The sequence below is a fragment of the Lucilia cuprina genome, chromosome 6, assembly GCF_022045245.1.
Source record: "Lucilia cuprina isolate Lc7/37 chromosome 6, ASM2204524v1, whole genome shotgun sequence".
Classification (NCBI taxonomy): domain Eukaryota; kingdom Metazoa; phylum Arthropoda; class Insecta; order Diptera; family Calliphoridae; genus Lucilia; species Lucilia cuprina.
Genome location: NC_060954.1, coordinates 29,640,621 through 29,663,448, shown reverse-complemented (window position 1 = coordinate 29,663,448; position 22,828 = coordinate 29,640,621). Strand labels below are relative to the sequence as shown.

General features: G+C 29.7%; 1 protein-coding gene and 1 long non-coding RNA gene across 3 annotated transcripts in view; both read left to right on the top strand.

Annotated features, from left to right (window-relative positions):
* LOC111683479 (zwei Ig domain protein zig-8-like) overlaps nucleotides 1–22,828 on the top strand; it is a 174,536-nt gene that overhangs the window by 38,955 nt on the left and 112,753 nt on the right. The gene's annotated exons all lie outside the window — the stretch shown is intronic.
* LOC124420584 lies at nucleotides 15,148–15,651 on the top strand. 2 transcript variants are annotated; one of them, XR_006941282.1, is made up of 3 exons: nucleotides 15,216–15,296; nucleotides 15,412–15,486; nucleotides 15,565–15,651. It is a non-coding gene; the product is annotated as an uncharacterized LOC124420584 (long non-coding RNA). The 2 variants fall into 2 exon arrangements; XR_006941281.1 differs by having other exon boundaries at nucleotides 15,148–15,486.

Genomic DNA, 22,828 nt, shown 5'->3' with positions numbered 1-22,828 from the left:
AAATTATTTATTGTATTTCGACAATAATGATACACAAAATTTTTTTGAATATATGAACATTTTTTTTTTTAAATATATATTGAATTTTTACAAAAATTTTTTTAATTCTATAAAATTTGTAGAAAAGAACTTATATACTTACAACAATTTTACTTTACATTATAGAAACTATTATTTTTTTACTGTGAAAACTGAAACTTTAATACATTTTATATTATAAACCAAATAAGATTTATATCGATTCATTTTAGTACATTTCCAAACTTGTTTTATTGTTGTATTTCATGTGCTGAACAATTCTGCCAGACGAATTTCGGGAAGAAACGTCAAAATCATATAAAAAAACGTTATTTCAAACTTTTAAATTCGTCAAAAAGAAAAAAAATCGTAGAAATAACAAATTTAATTTTTTAGTAAGTAGTAGTATTTTAAAAGTAAAGTAAAACATTACAGTTCCAATTTATATAGTCTTTTGTACTATAAATACATATCTATATAATTAATAGGCAAATCGATTTTTTGTGACCCCTTTTACTCTTACAGTATACATCCGATTTTGGCCAAAGGTATATCATTTTATAGGCATTTCTTCGCAGATGTGCACAACATACATATTAATAAAAACGGTTCAGAATCTTGGGAGCTATAAGCATTTAAAGTTGTTACTAACGCATATAAGCAAAAGTCTCACGTACGTATGCTTAAACTTAAAAACAAACAAAGCAAGAAACAAGATATAAAAAGTAAACAAACAACACAGTAATCCAGTCATGCCACATATAATCTTAAAAAATATTCAAATTTTTTTCTGTACTCATTTTACAAATGCATACATATATTTATAATCTAAATTATTAACGAAATGAAATTACCCACGAAATAACTCCCCAAAACAAAAATGGAGTAATTCCTCAAATTTAGGGACTTGTTTCATTATGAAATAATTCCCCAATTTAAAAATGAAAAAAAGCCCCAATGAAATGAAATAACTTCCTAAATTAAAATGGAATAACAAACCATTTTTGATGATTATATCATATGAAATAAATCCTTAATTTTTAAATGAAATAAGTTCCCATTTAAAAATAACGAATTATGGAACAAGCCGGTTTTAGTGACATTTCTAAAAAAAAGTAGGTCGCTCATACTTCCGAGGACTTAATAAATTTCAGTTTAATCGCTTAATAAAAATTTCCTTAATAGCCGGCCTGCGGCCGGGCGCAAGGACTTTATACTCTATGGTATGTCCAACAACGGCTTCGCTTAATAAATATTTCATAAATAGCCGACCTACGGCCGGACGCTAGGACTTACCCCTCTATAATATGACCAACACCGGCTTCGCTTAGTAATGATTTTCTAAATAGCCGGCCTTAGGCTGAACACTCTTGATACAGGGAGAGTGTATTCTTAGCGAAGCCGGTGTCCAATATACCCCAGAGGATAAAACCCTTGCGCCCGGCCGAAGACCGGCTATCAGACATATATTATTTTATTTCGTGTGATAAAAATAATATAATGAAATAACTCCCCAAAAATATTTTTAGGAATTTATTTTATTTTTGAATTTTGAGGAATTATTTCATAATGAAATAACTCCCCATTTCAAATGTGAAATAATGCCCAAAAAAATACGAATTAAATCCCCAAATTTCGTTGTTTTTGCTTTCTGAACAAATTTTTAGGGAGTTATTTCATTTTTGTTTTGGGGAGTTTTTCGTGGGGAGTTATTTCACGACGCCGGGAGGCGGAGCTCCCGTTTAAAGTAAATAAGAGATCACAAATCTATAAAATAAAGCACGATTTTTATTTTTTAAATATCTGAATTTAGCGTATTTATTAATTCAGGTTTAACAGTAATATCAAAAAATTCATTTATAATTCTTTTGAGTAAAGGAATAGATTTATTTTCTAAAGAATTTTGCTTTATTTAAATTGACTAGGCTAAAAATTCGGCGTCATGAAATAACTCCCCAAAACAAAAATGAAATAACTTCCTAAAAATTTGTAGAGAAAGCAAAAACAGCGAAATTTGGGGACGTAATTCGATTTTTGGGGCATTATTTTACATTTATTTCATTATGAAATAATTCCTCAAAATTCGAAAATGAAGGAAATCCCTAAAAATATTTTTGGGGAGTTATTTCATTATATTACTTATATCACACGAAATATTCCTGATAGGTTTTGTAGAATTGAGTTCATTTTTATTATTTTTTATAAAAATTATGTTTATTGAAAGAAATTTAAAAAAAAAAAACTAAAATTACATTTTTATGATTATTTTTAAAACAAAAAAGTTTAAAGCAATGTTTATATGATTATGATTAAAAGTAAAAATTAAGTACTTAATGGAAAGGTCATCACAGTTCTCCCCTATTAGACTTTTATGTGGCGAAGCGAACAGAAAGTCGTTTTGATCTCCGAGGTTTTTTCGGCCTCTTTTTGCGCTTCATTGGTATCTTCAAAAGTATAAGCCGGCTTTAATCTATAAATTGAAATGTTTACTTCTTTATTATTAATTTTTAGTTTAAAGTATTGGGAATATTTATTAAGTACTGGATATGGGCTTTCATATGGTGCAATTAGAGATTTTTTACTTTGTCATTTCGCACAAAAACAAAATTTGTGTCTTTTAATCCAGGGTTAAGTAATGGTTTTTGGACATTGTGATGAGCTGTATCGACAGGCTGAATATTTTGCATCATTTGAACAAAATCCTTAACGAATTCTTACTGATATGTTGTGTTTGATGGTGCTAAAAATTCTCCAGGTAAACTTACTATTACTCTGCGGGTGATATGCTGTAGTTCTTAGGTGAGTAATTCCCAGAGCTTTTGAAAGTTCTTGAAAAAGTGTAGATTCAAACTTCCTACCTTTATCCGTCGTTATTTTAAGTGGAATTCCAAAGTATTTTATCCACCCATCAATTAAAGAAAGTGCGGCCGTTTCTGCGGAGGAATCTGGTAATGGAATAACTTCTGGCAATCTAGTGAATTGGTCGATTATAGTTAAACAGAAGTAGAAACCATTCGATGGTGGAAGTGGACCAATAAGATCAATGTTGATGTGCTCAAATCTTGCTGTAGGTTGAGAATATTTTGATAGTGGTGAAGAAGTATGTCTACTTACTTTTGATTGTGCAGTTTCGAACGAATTTGGAAATTTCCTGATCCATATTTTTCCAAACGAAGCGTTGTTTAACTAATGGACAAGTACTTTTTTCTACCAGGATGTGCTAAATTGTGAATTTTTTAGATAAATAACTGACGACAGTTTGCTGGAATGTAAGAACGCACTTTTGCTCCTAAAATATCGCAGATTATTTTTATGTTTGTCTCGGGTAACATTATTTGTTAAGTTAAAGTGAAGTACTAATTGTTTTGAGCAATTCTTGTAGTTCTTTGCAACAGCTTTGTTCTTCAGCTATTTTTTGGTAATCAACCGTTTCATTATTCTGTATATTAATTGCATCTAATCGAGAAAGTGTATCGGCAGTAAAGTTGACATCGCCAGGAAGGTGTATGATTTTTGTAGAAAATTGTCCTATAAAATCCAAGTGTCTGATTTGACGAGGTGATGTATTTTCCTTTTTCTTAGAAAAAGCAAAGATCAGTGGTTTGTGATCCGCTACAATAGTAAATTCACGACCTTCAAGGAGATATCTAAAATATTTAATAGCCGTATATATCGATAATTCCCGATCATATGTACTGTACTTTTTTCGGTTTCACTTAACTTTTTTGAAAAGAATGCCAGCGGCTGGTGTTTATTATTAACTATTTGATGGACTACTGCTCCCATGCCTGTGTTACTTGCATAAATTGATTTTAGTTTTAGTTGCTGGGTGAGAAAGTGTTGTGGCATTTACTAAGTCTTGTTTACACAATTAAAAATGTTGCAATGTCTCTTCGGTCCACAAAATAACTGAGCGGTCATTTTTCTTATTACCATTAATAAGAGAAATAAGTGGTTGTTGAGTTGTATGTGGAATGAATCTGCGATAAAAATTGACGTTGAAGATCTAACTTAGAAAATATAGTTTTGCTATGTAAGTTGTGAGATAGTTCTTGAATATGCGGTAGTGGATACCTATCAGGTATTGTCTGGGCATTTAATGCACGATACCACCACAAGGTCTCCAAGAGTTATTAGATTTACGAACTAAATGTAATGGTGATGCGTTAGGACTCTTAGAAGGTCGAATAACACCAATTTTCATGAGATATTCAAATTCTTCTCTTGCCGCCCGAAGTTTTTCTGTTGTTAACCTTCTGGATTTTTAAAAAACCGGTGGTCCTTGTGTTTCAATACAATGAGTAACATTAGGAGACTTACCATTTTCTGGAATTTTAATGTTAATTTGTGTAATGTCTTGAAATTCTTGCAGAAGTTTTGCATAGACATTGTTTCGGTTATAAAGTTTAACTGAAGCATGATTAGTTGAATCAAATATAGTTGAAATCTTAGTAACAATACTCGTTGTTGAGTCAATAAGTTTGGAGTTATTGAGATCAACTAATAGATTAAATGTTTAATGAAACCAGCACCAATAATGTTATGAGCAATATCTGCAACAACAAATGTCCATTCAAATGGTCTTTTTAATTCAAAATCTATCTTTAGACGCTTTTGACCACATGTACTAATGGACGAGTTGTTGGCTGCAAAAAGTTTTGTTGGTGATTGGTTGCGATGTTTTTTGTTAGTGTCAGTAATCTTTAATACTGAGATATCTGCACCTGTGTCGATTAGAAAACGCTATTTCGTTTGTCGATCATGTATAAAAAGGCGGCTGGGATTACAAGTAGTAACGTCTCCAATTGAAAAGAACTTGTATTAGTTTTATTTGGTATGTTTGAATTATTTTGAAGTGAAGGTTTGGCGGAATTATGACGTAATTCCACCGAATTGTTTAGTTTTTTGAAACATCAAAATCTGCAAAAGTCTTTCGGAAACATTATTTGAAACGGCATCAATTGCAATATTCTTGTTTGTGGGTGATGTAATTGATTCCACTGACTTTATATGAGTAGAGTCAAAAATGTTATCTGCTATTGCACCAAGTTCATCCAATGTTTGGCGGAATTATGACGTAATTCCACCGAATTGTTTAGTTTTTTGAAACATCAAAATCTGCAAAAGTCTTTCGGAAACATTATTTGAAACGGCATCAATTGCAATATTCTTGTTTGTGGGGGATGTAATTGATTCCACTGACTTTATATGAGTAGAGTCAAAAATGTCATCTGCTATTGCACCAACTTCATCCAATGTTTTGCCTTGTAATTGAGGAATTTAAACTCGTGGAGCGAAAGTGGACATATCTGCTAAATCCGATATGTTGTTGGACGAATTGGTATTTGCAGATGCATGGGGTATTGAATTGTTTGATTGATTTTCCATTTTTTTCGGGGTCACCAATTATAGAATTGAGTTTACTATTTTTATTTTTTATAAAAATTATGTTTATTGAAAGAAATTCAAAAGAAAACTAAAATTAAATTTTTATAGTTATTTTTAAAACAAAAAAGTTTAAAGCAATGTTTATATGATTATGATTAAAAGTAAAAATAAAGTACTTAATGGAAAGGTCACCACAGGTTTTATCCTCTGGGGTACATTGAACACCGGCTTCGCTAAGAATACACTCTCCCTGTATCAAGAGTGTTCAGCCTTAGGCCGGCTATTTAGGAAATCTTTACTAAGCGAAGCCGGTGTTGGTCATATTATAGAGAGGTAAATCCTTGCGTCCGGCCATAGGCCGTTGTTGGACATACCATAGAGCAGAAAGTCCTTGCGGACGGCCGCAGGCCGGCTATTAAAGGAATTTTAATTAAGCGTTTAAACTAAAATGTATTAAACATGGAAGTCCCACTCGAAAGTATGAGCGACCTCCTTTTTTAAAAAATGTCACTAAAACCGACTTGTTCCATAATTCGTTATTTTTAAATGGGAACTTATTTCATTTTAAAATTACGGATTTGTTTCATATGAAATAAATTCCCAAAAATGGGGTGTTATTTCATTTTAATTTAGGAAGTTATTTTATTGGGGCTTTTTTCATTTTTAAATTGGGGTATTATTTCATAATGAAATAAGTCCCCAAATTTGAGGAATTATTTCATGTTTGTTTTGGGGAGTTATTTCTTGAGGAGTTATTTCATGACGCCTAAAAATTCTTTCATCGTTTGCAAATGAATCGGACAAAATCATTATGTTTCGTTAATGAATTTTCCCTTTTATTACAGAATTTTTTTTACAAAAACGACATAAATTAAATTCAGTATGAGCAAACAACGTTTTGAAATCTAAAAATTTTAATTCTCGGAATTCAGAACCTTAAGTTTGCTTATCATTTTCATCAATAAAATTAGGGTATTCTTTAAGTATTTCATAAAATGAATCACTGCTCTTTTCATTCATAATATTATTAGGATTGATAAACTTAAAACTCTTTAAATTATTTTCAAAATCGAACCTTTTTAAAAATTTGTCAATCAATTCAATAACTTAATAAAATATCTTTGGCATATGCTCCCAAATAAATTTTATTATGTTTTAAACATTTTTTGGGTCTTTGTATTTAATTAAATGTATTTGATCAGTTTTTAAAGAGTAAAAAACAAATCGGAATAATGTATGATCTGTTTCGAAATGTTTCGAGACAACTTATAAGTGATTTTATAAAATTTATGTTAATTTAAAAAAACGCATTGTTACAAGAATAAAATACAATTAGTATAATTTAAAGTTTACTTTTAATCGACAAAAATTCAAATTATCAATGGCTATAAAATATTTTTAAATTTTTTCACTCATATGTATTCCATAATTAGTAATAAATTTCATAAATTGTAATAACTTGCAATTTAAAATAAAAACTAATAACTAAAAAAAGCATTCAACATGTATGAAGCAACTAAATAATTTTTTTTTATTTTTTATACTGCACATGCTTGTTTAATATATAGTGTACGTGTATTTTGCAGTACTGTGCAGTACTGTGAATTTAAGAACAAGTATACCCATGCAGATGTTTAGTGGGTATAGGATGAATATTTTTGTATGTTACAAACATCAGCACAAACCCAATATTCCCTCCCCACTAAAGCGGTGTAGGGTATAAAATTATTTACTGAAAAATTAATTTATTTAAACAAAGTGTTTGTTAGAAAATATTTTCCTTCTGTGTGAAAATCAAACAAATTTATCTCCTTAAATGTTTGTTCCCCTTTTTTTGCCTATTCAAAGCTGAAATTTTGCATAAATACAGTAAAATACCTAGGTCAAATCCTAACGTAGCCGGATTTTTGGACTGTGGACTGAAATTAGGAGGAAAAAGGGTCGTTTCAAATTTTTATTTCTTTCACACTTTAGTTTATAATTAAGCCTCCTAATGAAAATGCCTAATATATAGTCCAAAAAATGGAGCGTAGACTGAAGTAGCCGTATCTTAGATTTTTGGACTATAAGAAAAATAGCTTAGCACTTTAAAGACCAATGAAGTTAAGAATTGCCAATCATATGATACGAACGTTTGGTTTACCTTAATGTTGTTAGAATTAAAATATTTGGACTATGAACTGAGTATTAAGAAGAAAAGATCGACGACAGTTTTCAATAAGGCTGGTATTGTCTATAACTATAAATAAAGCACAAGCACGTTAAAACAAAAGTTGTTCATGAAGATGGGAAGCACAGGGAATACTTCGTAAGGACAGCACAGATGTATTCACAAAAAAACATTACAGAGTGGGGTCTCCCTGAACAAAACTCTGCATTAACTTAACTACAATGTTTTGGTATATATTATGGGGATGGATGGAGGAAGTTCTCTAGATATGAAATAAAAAAAGAAAAAGTTTTACTTTATTCAATATTTTGACAAAATTTTTAAAACAAAATTTTATTTACGAAATAATTTTATAACATTTTTCAAACCCACCACCTCCGGTATACCAGTCTGACTAAATCAGACGTCGGCGCAAGTATTGTTCTGAATACGAAGATTTTCGGCAGTTTGCATACGAACTTCTCAAGAAGAGCGTTAAAAGTACAAATATTTTATTTAGTTGCTTGGTAGCATTCAACAAAGTCGCTTTGTTTCAGAAATTGCAAACGCAATTTAAAAAAAAAAAAAACACAACTTCAAAAACAAGAGCATAATTTACAAAAACAACATACACCCTAAATAATTTTGTAGAATGCATAACAATGAAAGTAAATAAGATCATTCTTATTTGATACTTTTTTGTACATTTTAATTTGAAATGTTCCTTCAATATGAAGAAATTATTATTCTTATGTCAATTGATTTTATTTTGTTTATAAATATTTCCAATTCATAGTAGTACAATTTAATCTTTAAAATTTAAAATAGCCAAATATTTTTTTTCAGTGCAATTTCATTGAAAAAATACAAATAGTGTGTGTAGTGGTGATTTTTTTTCATCTGCCTCTCTATACGCCTATGTATGGACTATATGTATAGTGATAATAAGTTGTTTATATTCCCGTGTACGTCTTTATAAAACCTTTCAAATAATACCAAACTCTAATGAAGTTTTCTTTTCGTATAACAGATTCCGGCTAATATTCTTACTTAACTTATTTGCAGGGAAACCGAAAACATGCTCTAAAAAAAGTGTTTTAAGCGCTTTAAATATGCCGTAAAAAACTCAAAATATACTCTTAAAATTTAAAAAATATGCTCTAAAAATAAAATTTTTCATTATTTTTTAACATTGAAAAGCTCAAAAAGACAGAAATTGTAATGAAATAATAAATGTTTAGTGTCATATTTCATCCTACAATATTTTTTATAATTGATTCATCTCATAGTTTGAAGAACTAGTTTAATAGAATTCCGTTTTACGTTCAGATAACCAATAAATAACATGAAACCATTTGGACCCCAAAAAACATATTTCAAACGACAAAGTTTGACACATTTCTACCAATTGTATTCATAGCTTCTAAACTGACATTTTAATCGGTGTTGTCATAAATTCCAATAATTAGTTTTTTTAAGCTATAACAAGTAGGAAAGTATAGTCGGGCATGGCCGACCATATAATACCCTACACCATGAGTATATTTTTAAAATTTTTACTTTTTATAAAGAAACTTTTATGTTGAATATTTTTCCAAAATATTTAACCAATTTATTGACAAAAAACTAAAATTTCTAAATGAGGCTTTATATAGGTCAAATTGGGCCGATCCTCGGTAAATTTGGGAAAAGGATATATTTTCAATAACAGTTAGTTTTGTTGAGTTTCATTGCGATACAAATGGTTACAAGTCAATTTTAGACGTTTAAGACATTTTTTGAAGGGGGGTTTGTATGGGGGCTAGGATCAAATAAGGGCCGATCCTTACGAAAATCTGCAGTGTCATTTATACTTATGTAAAACTTATTTATGCCAATTTTTAGAGAGATAATAGAATATTTGAAAAGTTCAAATCGGGAGGTACGGTTGTATGGGGGCTAGGTGAAATAATGGACTGATTTCAACCATTTTCAATTCGTCGCTGTACCAAAAAACATGCTTGGTCCAAATTTCATCAAATTTTCTTGAAAATTGCGGCCTGTACCTTGCGCACAATGTTACATGGACAGCCAGCCAGCCGGACAGACGGACGGACATGTCTTAATCGACTCAGAAAATGATTCTGAATCGATCGGTATACTTTAAGGTGGGTATTGGACCAATATTTTTGTATGTTACAAACATCAGCACAAACGTATAATACCCTCCCCACTATAGTGGTGTAGGGTATAAAAATGGATTGGTCTCATGAAATCAAAAGTAATAGGTTTTATGTCTGATTTAAAATGTAATGCTTTATTGAACAAAAAACTATAACATTGGTTTTCGTGAGAGTAATGTATTTTTTGCAGTTTTTAAGTTCTAAAAACGAAATTTTTTTCAAATTTGTAAAATAGGATGAAAAATTAAAAATAAAAAAATTAAATTTTATTTTTTTTTAAATAAAGTTTTGGAAATGTACAAAAACAAAAAAAATGGAAAACATCAAAATATTCACTAAAAGAGTAAAAAATGCTCTAAAAACTCGAAAATACGCCTTAAATATGCTAAGAAAGTCAAATCATGCTCTTATGGGTAAAATATGCAAAAATATGCTCTAACAAATCTATGCCAAAATTCTTAAATTGTTAAATATCTTATCCATGAGTCCATACGACGCATCACAAAAAACATGCATTTGCATATTTTGGTTTCCCTGCTTATTTGCAAAGAATATAAGACACGTTATTATTTTATTAATTTTAACTATTTTGCTGATTATTTAAATAAATTTATTTCGTATTCAATAACTTGGTTTTTTAAATAAAAATTAAATATTTTCATATCACGGAGTGTTAGAAAAGTGTGCCTAAACGCAGAAAAGGCAAAAGAGGCAAACATTTAAATTTTGGTGTTATTGAGAAGATTTCAGAGTATCCTTGGGATATGATCGCTTAGAGACCATCAAATTGTACTTTTAATATCCACCATCATAAAAGATAAATGATTCCACCCTCCATTTAAGGTCCCCATCAGAAAAATATTTTAACGCTCATTACTGGCTTAAAATGCGATGAAATTCGACACCAATAAGTTCAATAGGAACCGAAATCTCTCTACCAATTTTTACGATGATCAGTCCATAATTACCCCACCGAAAATGACTACAACGCTCATTACTGGTTGGAAATTATACATACATATAAATTGTATACGTAATAATTATACATAAATATGATTTGTATAAATAAAAATCGTTCTACGAGATTTAAGAATGATCGGTTCATAATTAGGTAACCTTAAGAAAATTACTTTAACTGGCTGATAATACGAATACCCTAATGGTATTCGAAATAAACTATTTTTATACTAAAAACTCTCTACCATATTTTATAAGGATCGGTCCATAATTAACACTAATCCTGTATAAGGACCCTTTAAGAAAATGACTTTAATTTTCATTACTGGCTTAAAAATGCAAATAAAACTATAAAATTTTAAATAAATAAGGAATTAAAATCTTCCTACCGTTGAATCCGAAATCTTCACTGTCAATAGTTGAACACCAATTAAGAGAACTATTTTAAATATTACCTTGATGTTCACATTAGTATCGATATATAATTATAAAATATTGAAAATACCAAAGTTTTTTTATATGGCAGTGATTTGATGGTGGGTATATAAGATTCACTCTTACTTGTACACTTTCAAAGATTGCATGAAAACATAAATATCTATAAAAGATAGAATTTTAAAAAGCCGTAATAATTAAATGTTTGTCTGTAAATGTGATTTAAAATAACACATTCTCATACATAACAAGAGCATAGGTATTTGATGTTGAAAATGATTTTTTAAAAATTTTATACTAAATGGTAGTTTTGCATAAAAAATTAAAAAAAAAACTGTCTGGAAAGATATACATAAAAACATGAACTTTGTTTATGACCGATTTTCTATTTTTACCTCGTGTATCAATACCCAACATACTTTGGTATGTTAAAAAATTATATTTCAATTATCGGACAAAAATTAAGTTTCATTATAAATTTTATGTTTTATTATTAGAATTATATATGTATATTTTTGTATCTTATGAAAAAATTTAACTAAACAAATTTAGTTTCAAATGTAGAGTCATGTGTCTTTATTCATAAATTTGAATGTGAAATACTTACGATTTTATACATCTTCAAACATAATATATAAAAAGTTTTGTTTAATTATCTTTCCCGGTCACTGGGTAATAACTTCTTGAAGTTATATTTGTAATAATGTACACTGTACATTGTACAGTATAAGTTATGAAGGCGTTTTTCTTTAGATTTTTTGCACATGATATTTTTGTTTATAGGAAAACAGGAGAAAACTTTAAAAAAATTGGTTAGGTTGACATCCTCCTGTATAGTATATCAAATCCGAAGAAATACACCTGACCGCTAGCGGGCCTGTTCACTGGGAAGATCGCTATTTGAAATCAGCAAAATCGGTCTTTTGTTTTCTTTTTGTGAATTCTGTTCGTAAATTTGGATGTAGGTTGGTTTTATTGCGTTGTTTATTTTTTGAAATACATAAATATAAATAATATAAGGAAAATTGTGTTTTAAGATAATTCACATTTTAAAGGGCTAGAATTGTGCTGAATATACATATGTATATGAACTTCAATAGAAAACTCAAGATTTTATGGAAACATATGTGTTAAAATTTGTTTATAAACAATCTTAAGAAGAAATAAAATGTAAGTACATATTTACAGTTTTAGGAAAGGTTTTAAGCGGCTCATGGTCCTGGTTCTGGAGACAATGGAGGTAAGACTAAGTCAATGGTGCCGCAGAACTGCAAAACTTTCCTGGGTATTTGCTTTGTCTTCAAGTCTTATAAAATGTGCCTGCAATATTTTGGGCCTTAAAGATACACATATAAAACAGATTGTACACAAGACAGCATGTGTTTCAGTTACTGACATGCCCGGAAAGCATACCGATCAAATGGGTGGCAATAACTGTTTTGGGTAAATGAAGGACGTAAGTTGCTGGCGAATGTTACAGACATTATAGTTTAACATTTACCATAAGATAACAATACCTTTTTGATGTTGGAAATATCGTTCATATATGTACATATTATCTTGTCAATGTGTGCATTTATAATTGAAAATAAAATACAAATCATCTGAAAATTTCACTTCATTTGGCTGGTTGCCAATGTAAACATTTTGTGCAGATGAGATTTTGCATTATATTAATTGCTGTTGTTATAATAAAATGAAAAAACCTATTCCAATTAGAGTTCAAAAAATTTGCAATATCCCTGGGAAAATTGTTTTTCTGGGAAAATTTTCCACACGTATCAGTTTCTTAACATGCTATAAAGGATTGAAATTATTTTTTATCGAACAATTGAGCTGTTCTCCTAACTAACTGAACAAAATTTAAAATTATTATTATTTAAGAAAAGTATCGTAAGTCTATGATGCTGGAAAAGTTCATGTTGCTAAAAGGAGGGAAGATTACACATGAAAACAAATATCGATAGAATAATGTATTTTTTTCGGCTCAATACAAATGGATCACTGACATACAATTTAAACAGTCATAAAAATGTGATTAGGCTATAATCGCGATAAAATCTTGCAAAGCGTGGCGAACATCAAACCACATTTGATCGGTGTTGCCAACTTAGTGCTTTTAGCACTATTTGCGGTGCTTTTTTGTGTGCCAAACGCGGAAAATTTTGCTCATGGTGCCTTTCTTCAAAAAGGCACTAAAGTGGTGCTTTCTAATTTTATGACAGTGCATTTAGTGCTTTTTATACCCAAGATGAGTGGGGTATATTGATTTTGTTACTCCGTTTGTAACACATTGGTCGTATATATTTTGGGTCCTTATTAAATTCTAAGGCGATCTAACCATGTCCATCCGTCTGTTCATCTGTCCGTCCGTCTGTCTGTTGAAAGCACGATAGGGTTAGAACGTAAGAAGCAAACGAGTTAAATTTTTCCACAAATTTTTATATGCATCAAAATTTCTCTACCAAATGACATTAATACTCATTACCGACCTAAAAATATTCGACATAAATATGTTTTATATAAGCCAAAATCTCTCTAGCAAATTTTACGGCAATCGGTCCATAATTGACCCTACCCCCACATATGGTCACCTTCAAAAATTGATTTTAACACTCATTACTGACTTAAAAATACGTGTTTAGCGGAGAAATTCGAAATAAACTACTTTTATACAAATGTAATCTTCCTACCGAATTTAATTCGGATTTATCGGTAACATACCCTACCCCCTATTAAGGTCCCCTTAAAAATATGAGTACAGCGATGAAAATTTACAAAAAATAAGTTTTATATAATTTTTTTACACAATTGAATCTATCCCTCATATATAAAGCCTCCATGATTACTTCATCGTTGTACTCGCAATAAAAACATTTTTATTATAATTCTTTATGCCGAATTTTATGACGATTGGTCTATAAAACAAAATCTATGTACAAAATGTACAAAAGCAAATATTCTTCAAAAACAAAACAAAAAAAAAATATTCAAAATACTTTAAAATAAGTTATGTTATTCACTATCAGTGAAATTAACAATTTTTCCAGAACTCAAAAAACTTAAAAATAATATACTTATATAGATTTTGTAGACTATAGACTAGACTATAGACTAGACTATAGACTAGACTATAGACTAGACTATAGACTAGACTATAGACTAGACTATAGACTAGACTATAGACTAGACTATAGACTAGACTATAGACTAGACTATAGACTAGACTATAGACTAGACTATAGACTAGACTATAGACTAGACTATAGACTAGACTATAGACTAGACTATAGACTAGACTATAGACTAGACTATAGACTAGACTATAGACTAGACTATAGACTAGACTATAGACTAGACTATAGACTAGACTATAGACTAGACTATAGACTAGACTATAGACTAGACTATAGACTAGACTATAGACTAGACTATAGACTAGACTATAGACTAGACTATAGACTAGACTATAGACTAGACTATAGACTAGACTATAGACTAGACTATAGACTAGACTATAGACTAGACTATAGACTAGACTATAGACTAGACTATAGACTAGACTATAGACTAGACTATAGACTAGACAATAGACTAGACTACAAAATAGTCTACAATTCATTGAATCGATTAGGTCTATAGTCATTCAACTACAGAACCCTAGCTAATATGTATATCAAAAATATTTAAGAGACCTTTATTTCCAGAAAAATATTTGTAAGTTCAACATATATAAAACGTACAAACAAAATGGAATTCTATCTTAGGTCTGTTACAGTTGTAAGACATAGTGACGTCAGATGTCAGTAATTGATAGTCTATCGGTGTCTTGAGAATAAAGCTGCCAGGGCCCTCTCTATCATAAAAAATATTTATGTTTAACATAAATGATTTAAAAGCTATTGTTAAAATACAAAAAAAAATATTTGTAAATTTAAAATAAAATTCAATAGACAAATGCGGAAATGTTATGTTAAAAAAAGTAACGTCTACATGTTTTTAAAATGCCTTAACATGTACATATTTCCTTAAATACGATATTTTTAATTTTTTTTTTTTAATTTTTTTACGATATTAACAAACATCATGTTTCAGCAGCAGCTGGTACTGATGGGTTGAGGATGGATGTAAATGGTGCTGGTTGTTGTTGGTGCTATTGATGTGACTCTGGTAGCCAGCATAAAGAGGTATACATACATAAAGGATGTGTGATGCGCATGCATAATTTTGTTTATATTTTTCTGCTTTTTATTTACTCCGTCATCGACACATTTGGACGGTGATTTTTGAAACATTTAACAGGCGACTACGTGTGTCATCTGTCGTAGACAACAAATAAAATTGTTTAAATATTCCATAAACGTAATTAAAATTAAAGTAAATCTAAAAAAAAACAATTGAACTTAAACTTGTGATAATTTTAATATGAAATTTTATTTTATTGTATGATTTTAGTTATAAACAAAATAATTAAAACAACAACAACAACTTCCATAATACATAATATAATTAGTCAGCAGCCAAAAGCGGAAGGAACCAGAACAAAACACACACACACACAAGCAGGCAGACAGACAGATAGAGAAACAGATAACTCATTAGTCAGTTAGTCAGTGATTTAAATTAATTAATCAATTAGTCAGACAGACAACCAAGCCAATCAGCCAGAAAAGTAAGAAAATTGTAAAATGAAACCCATATATGTCGCGTGTTGTCATGTCCTTTATGATTTATTTATTCTTTGCTGCTGTGGTGGTGAACTGTGATGAAAAGAATATAAATAAATTACTTAATAATCAGGTCATTGTTAGTCGTCAAATAATGTGTGTTCTCGAAAAGAGTCCCTGTGATCAATTGGGCCGCCAATTAAAAGGTAAATTTTTATTTTATTTTTATTTTATTTTATTTATCAAACATTTTCCATTGATAAGCTGTTTTAGGAAAATTTCAAAAAACGAGATAATTAAGACAAATAAAAATTTGTTTAAATAAAAAATAAAGAAAATTAAAACATGTTAATTGAAAATAAACTACCGATAATTTTTTCTGTGAAGTTTTACTCATTGATAATAGCAATTGAAATAATTTTTTGACAGACATTTCAACTACGAAAATATGGTTTTTGTAGCATATGTATGTATGTAATCTTTCCTTTAATAGTTCCGGTCGAATTGCGACCGCGGGGCGAACTCTAGTATATATTAATACGCAAAGCCAAAACAATTGGGAACATTTTCCGGCACTATTACTTTACCGATTTTCTTGATTCTTTTTTTAATGAATGCAGATTCGCAAGTCTCACTGCAAAATCTATATATGATCAAAATCGGTTCAGTATTTTCGGATATATAAGCGTTTTAAGTTTCTACCAATACACAATCACACAAACATGTGCTTGAATTAAAAAATGGAAAACAAAATAAGAATGCAAAACAACAACACTACATTTTTTCACTTTAGAAAATAGAGAGGAAAGGGTGAAAACAGGTAATTTCTCTGTTGATGTTTTTTTTATTTGGTAGTGATATTTATACCCTACACCACTTTAGTGGGGAGGGTATATTGGGTTTGTGCTGATGTTTGTAACATACAAAAATATTCGTCCTATACCCACCTTAAAGTATACCAATCGGCTTAGAATCATTTTCTGAGTCGATTAAGCTATGTCCGTCCGTCTGGCTGGCTGTCCATGTAAACCTTGTGCGCAAGGTACAGGCCGCAATTTTCAAGATAATTGGATGAAATTTGACACACACTCTTCTTTTGGCCCAAGGAAATGGTTAAAATCAGTCCATTATTTCGACTAGCCCCCATACAACCGTACCCCCCAAATATGGCCTTTTGGGTTTTAATTAATTTAAATGATCCATTATGTTAACAAAAGTCGACAAAACTTGGTTTTACAGAACTTTAAATGACACTACCGATTTTTGTAATGATCGGGCTTCATTTGACCCTATATCCCATACAAACTCCCCTTCAGAAAATGACTTAAATGTCAAAATTCACTTACAAACACTAATAACACTTTTAAATTCTACATAAATAATATTGAATAAGACTTAACTCCCCCTACCAACATTTTTAAGGATAGGGCCATATTTTGCCCTACTCCCCTTTAAGCCCTCTTAAAAAAATCTCTTTTTTTGCAAAAAAAAAAAGTAAAAATATTCTGAAATAATGTTAAAAAAATAAACCAAATGCTTTATTTTTTTAAATAACTCCCATTTTTAACATACATACTGACTGGTAGGGTATCATATGGTCGGATATGCCCGACTATACATTCAAACTTGTTTTTTGAAAATAAGATTTTATCGTTTTTGCTAAATTGTGAATGTAATAATGATGTATATGATGTGTGATACAAAAGGATGTTGGTGTTTGACCTGGGAAAACATTGGTGGGACAAAAATTCTACATTAATGTTAGTTTTTATGGATTTTAATGATGGACAAAAACATAAGTGGGAAAGTTTAGTTGGTCATGTCGGTACATAATTCCCCGTAATAAATGCATCAGTATATCACTAATATGCAGGTTTAGCACAGTGAGGATTTGAAGGGAAGACTCTTTCGTGTCATTCTAACCAATTAGGAAAAATGAGGTTTAAGAAATATTAGTGTAAAGTTAAAACTGTAGTTTGTATGGTTATATGTACATATGTTTTATAAAAAAGGAAAAAAAGATGAGACTGGTCAAATACAAATCATATTTTCTGTGTTAATGGCTGCCAATTTGGTTTAGTATTTACTCTTAAAGCACTTTGCTTAAAGACCTATAGCAGTACAACTTCATAGAATATCTACTATTAAATTCGATTAAAATACATAAACATTTTTAAGAAGTCTTTGTCGAGTGTTATTTGGAAGATTTTATACAACATAAACATGAAGGATGGTCATTTTATACTAAAGACAGCAAAATAAAACGTATTTATTTCTTATAAAGATAATATATACCTGTTCCAAAATATCATTCCAATCTAAAGTTTTAATAATTTAATAAAAAATATATATTAAATTAAAAAAACACAATTATTTAAAACATACGATTTTAAAAATTTAAAGTGGTTTTATACCAAAAAAAATGTTTTACTTCATTTAAAAACAGACATAATTCCACTTTCGATCCGGATGGAATCCTGTTATAGATCTTATAGCAATAATAGTAAACTTTAATGACTTCAGAAGTAATGAATTTGGAATCAAATAAAAAAGATGAATAACCTATGGTAAAATCATTACTTCTGTAGGCTACAAAGGAGTAGTGCTGGAAAGGGAGATTGTTTACGACAAACTGTTCATGAAGGGGCATGGGTGATTGCTGAAGGAATTGGCAGATTGTTAAACATAGATCTTAATTTAAAACTGGGAGGCGTTAAAAAAGAAAAGCTTGGATGAGAATGAGAAAAAATCAAATGATGAAGAACTCAATCAGTATTTAAGAAAATAGTTTACTAATTTTACTGTCAGGAATGAAAATGTCATTTTGTAAGTTTTGAATAGATTTTAATGAACATTTTGGTAGAGAATAATAAAACATAGATTTCATACTTCTTTCAGGATTAAACTAAAATGTATCACATTTTCTTAAAGAATAGGTCGATCGAAGCAAGTTATACTCATTGATAATAGCAATTGAAATTATTTTTTGGCTGACATTTCAACCACGAAAATGTGGTTTTGGTAGCTTATGTATCTACATATGTAATCTTTTCTTCAATGGTTCAGGTCAAATTTCGGCCGCAGGGCGAACTCTAGTTATGTTAAATGCACGAAATTTTTAATACTTAAAAAGTTTTAAAATCCAACTCTGTGCAGTTAATATGGTGTATTTATTTTAACAATTAAATACGCCACATCTCAACATACTTAAAGTTATTGAAGTTTGCTAGAGAAGTTGAAAGGTATGTGTGCAAAAAAAAAAAAAGGTTGGAAAACGCCAATAAATTACTGCTAAAGTACTAATTATGGGTCTTGATCTTGATAAATTTGTACACGTAAACATAGCTTGGTTCCTAATAGCTATTGTAATGAATTCTTGTGATTATGGATTATGTTAAATAAATCGTATTAAAATTTATATTGTTTCATAGTTACATAGTTTTTATTTTGCACTAAAATTTTACTAAAATTTTGTTCTGGAATTGAAAGGATGTAGTTTCCTATCACTTTTGAAAGGATCTGCATATTTAATGAATGTGTTATTAGTTATGTCCACATACATACATACATACATACATACATACATACATACATACATACATACGTACATACATACATACATATGTATATACATATACATTTAATGTACATGATTACACAGATATAATTTGTCAATGGATTCAAAAACTGAATATTCAAACTCCAATAGAGGCAATGTATGCTTGCTCAAACCATTTTTCTCAACTTATGTTTTCTAACAAAAATTTAACTCAAGTTGCAATTCCCGACATGAATTTACCGGCCGAAGACCTGGTCCAAATTTGAAAATTACAATAAAAAATGCAATAGAAAACGCGGACAGACAACCGAACGGTAAGAGATATGACCCCAAACTTAATACAATGGCTTTAGGAGCATATTTTCTATCACCAGTGTGCTATAGAAGTCTACAGACGGACATGGACTGGCCAAGTCCGAGAACATTACTTGAGTTTGTTTCGGACTGACCAAATACACCCAGACTTAAGAAGACTCACCTAAATTTATTAGAAATGAGGACGAAAGATTTCACGGACAAACAAAATCATGTTTCCATTTCATGTGACTTGAGTTTGTTTCGGACTGACCAAATACACCCGGACTTATGAAGACCCACCTAAATTTATTAGAAATGAGGACGAAAGATTTCACGGACAAACAAAATCATGTTTCCATTTCATGTGACGAAATGTCATTAAAATTAAACATGCATTATGACACAAAAAATTATAAAATTATAGGTTTGGAAGACTATGGCTCCGAAAACAGCATATCGAATGCAGCCACTAGTGTAATGGTTTTTATGGCCCAAGGAATAGGTCAAGCTTGGAAACAACCAATTTACTACTACTTATTTTGTAAATATTAGTTGTAATGCTCAATTAATAAAAAATATCTAATTGAGGTAATAAAGTTGCTTACAAAGCATTGGTCTTAAGCCAGTGCAATTTGTAAGCGACCAGGGAACAAACTTTATGAATTTATCTAAATGTTAAATGTTTCAATTGAATCTCCATATTTTTTTGTTAATTCTCAAAAAATAATTTTAATGTATGATGCACCTCATTTAATAAAAAGCACCAGAAATTGTTTGTTAAATCCAAAAAATAATGTTTATTTTCAAGCACATATTGTTAGTTGGAAAGATATAGAGTATTTTTATAATATTGACTCTTCTTTACCCGTAAGATGTACTCCTAAACTTTCTGAAAGTCATATAAGGCCCCACAAACTACAGAGCCAGAAGGTTCGCTTAGCAACCCATTTTTTAATAAAACGGTAGTATCTGGAATGAATACATTGTATTCATCAGGTCTCACGGATACATCGAAGCCTCCAACTATGACTAAACATTTGAATATCTTTTACTATTTAATAACTTATATGATGTTCATAACAGTTCAAATCCAAGAAAGCAATTTGGAAAGAAATAGTTCACAGGGTCTGAAAGTCAATTGTCTGTTTTACGCGATTCTAGTGAAAAGACTAAAACAATACAAATAATAGATAAGAATATTACAAATAGGTTCTCATTTTTAAATGGATGGCTTCAAAATAATGAAAGTCTTTTACAATTGTATGATTTTCTAAAACATAAAGGGTTTGATAAATTATCAACAAGGCGATTATGTCAGGACCATTTGGAGCACTTTTTTGGCCAAATTCGTAGGGGATCAGGAAATGCTAATAGAGTAACAGCAACAATGTTTAAGTCTTTGTTTAAAAACGATGGGGGATTAATTACGTGAACGTTGTAAAAGAAGGTAATTGTAACAATTCTTAAATTGCATTTTCTATAACATAAATTTAAATAATTTGAGATTCATCCTTTTCCTGTTTTAAACAATTATAGATCTTTTTAATATTTAACTAGTAAACACCCCTTAATTTCATAAACACACAAATAAACACCGTTGGCGTTTCCTGATCCCCTTTGTATTTGACAATTGTTTTGACATAATTGCTTTGTTATAATTTCTCAATTTTTTTATCATCTCCAGAGTCGTTAAGTAATGATTTTCAAAGCCGTTGAATAACTCCTAACCAAATTGTTTTTTTAAATTGAAATGAACTATTAAGGAGTACTATAGTATTTTTAATATATTTTTTATTATTTGTTCATTACAATTATTATTTACATACTACTGGTCTGGTTGTTTTTCTTGATGTCAGTTATACCTTGGACTCGTACACATTTCTGGATCGATGTTTTGTTTTCATTGCCTCACTCTTCAATTTTAATAAAGTTTTAACACAACCTATTAACAAAATACAAACAGTGATTGCAGTACGCATTCGTTGCTACATTGTATAAATTCTATTTTGTCTTAATTTCGTCTAAAATGGTAACAACTGACTTCAGCACTGAATTATTGAATTAAATTAACTTAAACTTAGACTGCTAAATACGAACTTTTATAAATACTTTCTATTGCATATTTTAATTCCCAAATCCGAATGAATTAAATGTATTCAGATAATATATTTTGAAGTAATATCACATCATGTATGTCATTAGGAATTTGTCCTTTTATTATTTGCGAACATCATTTGCTCATTTTTTAGAATTTCGCAGAACTTTATCATATCGCTCCCCAGCAAAAAAATTTGAAGTTGTTCAAGAAGAAGGGATATGTTCATGATTTCTTTTGTACGTATTATTGTTAATACATTTTATATACATGCCAAAATTTTTATAAATTTGTCATAAGTGAACTTATGAAAAATTGCACACAATTCACTTATGTAAAATTCTGTTATAAGAATTGTAAAATTCAATATAATTTGGCATTCCCTTAGGATTCAAATGAAAGGTGTATTTCATCAATAAATTTTAAAAATACCATTAATTTTACTAGATTTTTGTATTTAATATTTATTAAAATTATATATATTAGGTCCATTTTAAAATATACCAAGTTGGCTGAATGCTTAACGGATTTTAATGCATTTAAAAAAATTATAGTGCACCAATGAAAATTTGTATGAGAATCATCGAATGTTCACTGGTTATAAGCACTCATTTTAATGACGTGCTATTATTCCAAATACGAACCCATGCTCGCAATGACACGCTAATGTTAAAATCATGCATGTTTCCCCTAAATATGAACCAGTTTATTATCAGTTAAACCCATTTTTTGTACGACTTTTTTTGTTGGGTCATTTACTACAAGACTGGCATAATTGGGGTTTTGGAACTGAGTATTAAAAAATATATGCAATACTAAAGTCTTTCATATAGTTATATATGTTAAAAATGTTTATTTTTTTGGGAGAGTTTATTTTAATGATTTGTTTAAAATTAATTTAAGAAGTAGTAAATTATCATAAAACATTCAAATCCTATTTTCTCGATACGATGTTTTTGAGTTATTAGATATTAATTATGAACACCAGATTTTAAAAGATTAAATATTTGTTTTAACAAACAAAAAGGGTTGACAGGTCTTCATCTAGTCTCGAAGAGTTATTTTGATTTATTTAATACTTGTGTACATGTGTAGAATCTC